Consider the following 2,755-nt stretch of genomic DNA (forward strand, 5'->3'; position numbering starts at 1 on the left):
GGTTACAGGTAATAAGAAATTCTCTTTCTCTCTCTCTCTCTATATATATATATATATATTTTTGGTTGTTCGTTTCTATTAGAATGCCTTTAAGAATTTACTTGATTATAAAATATGACTTTGTTTTCAAATTACTGAAATTTTTTGGAGATTAAATCGGAGGTAAAATTGAATCTGTAATGAGGTATATGTTTTTATTAGTTAATTTACAAGATTAATTATTTTACTTATCTAATGCGCCGCCTAATTACTAAATGTCACTTAGGTGTAGTTATTTATTTTAATTTCCGGAAATTCATGGTTCTAATTATTATGTTATTTGTTGGTCCCTTGGTGGCTCAGCAGTAAATCAAAGAGCTTATAATGCTGAAAATCTGGTGTCGATATTCGTGCTGAAAGGGCGCCCTAACCACCTGGCCATGCCGGGCCCATCTTACAAGTAAAACATCTGTAACTGTGCAAAAACATTCTACTCAATTTTTGTGATGTATATAACAATAGAAAAATTTCATATTTCAGTGGTATCTTCAATTTTCGACAGGCATAATACTTGTAATGTTACATTGTATCTGTCAAAGGTTACAAAAAATGGATCTGAAAGCTCACAAAAATAAAATATTAATTCATTTATTTCCCGGAGAAAAGTTGTAGAATTTTCTTAATATGTAATTTTTTGATAAATTTGTGATACACATACAAATATCAGTGACCCATTTCGAAATATAATCTATTATCATTAAAATTAAATATTTTATAAGCCTCATTAAACACAAAACAATTTTGGTAAGTAAGTTATGACGTAAACAATTTATTAAAGGAAATAAATATATATTTTTTTCAACTAAGAGCTTTGTTCTGCGTATTTGTTTTTACACGTATTTTTCCACTTCAATAATTGAACCACTAGATGGCAATATAAAATGAATGACTCATACTACTGCAATTTGTATGCGTAATATTGAACTGGAAAAAAATATACACATATGTATTGCAACTAATTAACAACTGTTTAAAAAAATATTTTAGGTAAATTGTCGTAAAACCATGTAAACTTTAATAACATATTTGCTTCTGGCGTAAATTTATGCAAATTGTAATTTATTTTTAGTTTTACTGAGAAACGTTTGTTTCTTTTCCAGGAACAGAAAACGCGCTACCTAGTGAACTTGTCAGTCAGCTGATTACAGTCTATGACTAACGCTGGTCGTTATGTGTGAATGAAGACTTCATTGAGTATTGATTGGAAGTTGGAACTTTGTATCTTCTACCGATGTAAGTTGAAATAATTATACACACACACACACACACATATATATATATTTATCATTTTTTATTTTTGAAATCATTTCAGTAGTATTAATATGATAACTATAACTGACTTTTATATCAGAAACTTCATGGTAATATTAGTGATGTAATGACACCTACGTATACAAAGTATTACGATTAATTAATAATATATTAAGTCGATTACAAAGTAAGATTAGTTATTTATAGTTTTTGTTTACCTTTGCGGTTGTCTATCATAGCACTAACACAGACGACTGTAACAAGATGGCGACTGAATAATGTTGATAAGTAGAACATCGGATAGAAAACACAATACTAATTACTAACACTAACAATATATCTATTACAAGTAGTAGTAGTAGTATCTGTAATACTACACTGTACTGTGATGTAGATGTTTATAACTCGTCTTATTGTACTATCACTATCATTAAACTCAGTTCAGTCCATTTCAAACGTTAAGACCAGTTAACATATGGCCATAAAAAGAGCACTGGTCAGTAATACTAATAGTAGTTTTAGTTGTAATGTTTTTACGATTGTTTTAAGTGAGGTCAATGATACATCTTTAAGTTGAAGCCTCTCTCCCTCCCTTTTTAGTTGGTCAATAGGTATGGGCAAATGCAGGAGGATTGGAAAGTTAATAATGTTACTCCTATGATAAGTGTTATCCTGGAAATTATAGATCATTCAGTCTTAATTCTGTAGTGGGAAAAATTTTATAGTCTGATAAAAAAAATGTACGAAAACATTGAGTGAAATATACCACAAAACAGGGGCTAAATGGATTCTTGCCTAACCAATCTGTTGACTTTTTTTTTTTTAGGATGTTACTTGCTTGGATGAGGGGAAAGGGGCGTGGCTTTGGTGTACCTAGATTTTTTTTCAAATGTTCTTTGATAATGTGTCACACAGAAGATTAGCTAAGAAAAATACACACTGGTAAGGGTTGGGAAAAGACTAGCTGACTTGTAGGGTGGCTGGGTGAGAGAGAGCCATAAGTTGTTATCAGTGGAGTCCAGTCAAACTGGACCATTGTTACTAGTGGAGTGTCTCAGAGGTCAATGTTTAGACCTTTATTTTTTTATGTTAATAATATTGATAGGGGTATAATGAATATCATAAATTTTGCTGATGACATAAAACTTTTGAGTATTGTCTGGCTGCATTTAAGATGTTGGGAAGTACTACAATAGCTTGGATTGATAAGTAATTTGAACAAATACTTGGAAATTACCTTTAATTACAATAAGTGAAATGTATTCCCCCCTGTGTTATCATAATTTGAGTCACACATTTAATATTTTATATTTCAGTATTGTGTTGCCAGTAGTAAAGCTAATAGAAGTTTACTTTGTATTTATAGACATATTGATTACAAGTTAAAGATTAAATTCGATGACGAGGAACCCACTTTGAGACTAATAATGGCTGGAGACGGCTTAAATGGGTAATGAAGAAAAAC

At 30.6% G+C, this 2,755-nt stretch overlaps 1 long non-coding RNA gene across 1 annotated transcript in view; it reads left to right on the forward strand.

Annotated features, from left to right (window-relative positions):
- Positions 1–973: 973 nt before the first annotated feature.
- Positions 974–2,755, forward strand: part of LOC111089917 — an 11,435-nt gene continuing 9,653 nt past the window's right edge. Inside the window, exons 1-2 of the long non-coding RNA XR_002614064.1 lie at positions 974–1,026; positions 1,140–1,272. This is a non-coding gene — a long non-coding RNA (uncharacterized LOC111089917). The remainder of the gene's footprint in view (positions 1,027–1,139; positions 1,273–2,755) is intronic.

The sequence above is a fragment of the Limulus polyphemus genome, unplaced genomic scaffold (assembly GCF_000517525.1).
Source record: "Limulus polyphemus unplaced genomic scaffold, Limulus_polyphemus-2.1.2 Scaffold7854, whole genome shotgun sequence".
Classification (NCBI taxonomy): Eukaryota; Metazoa; Arthropoda; class Merostomata; order Xiphosura; family Limulidae; genus Limulus; species Limulus polyphemus.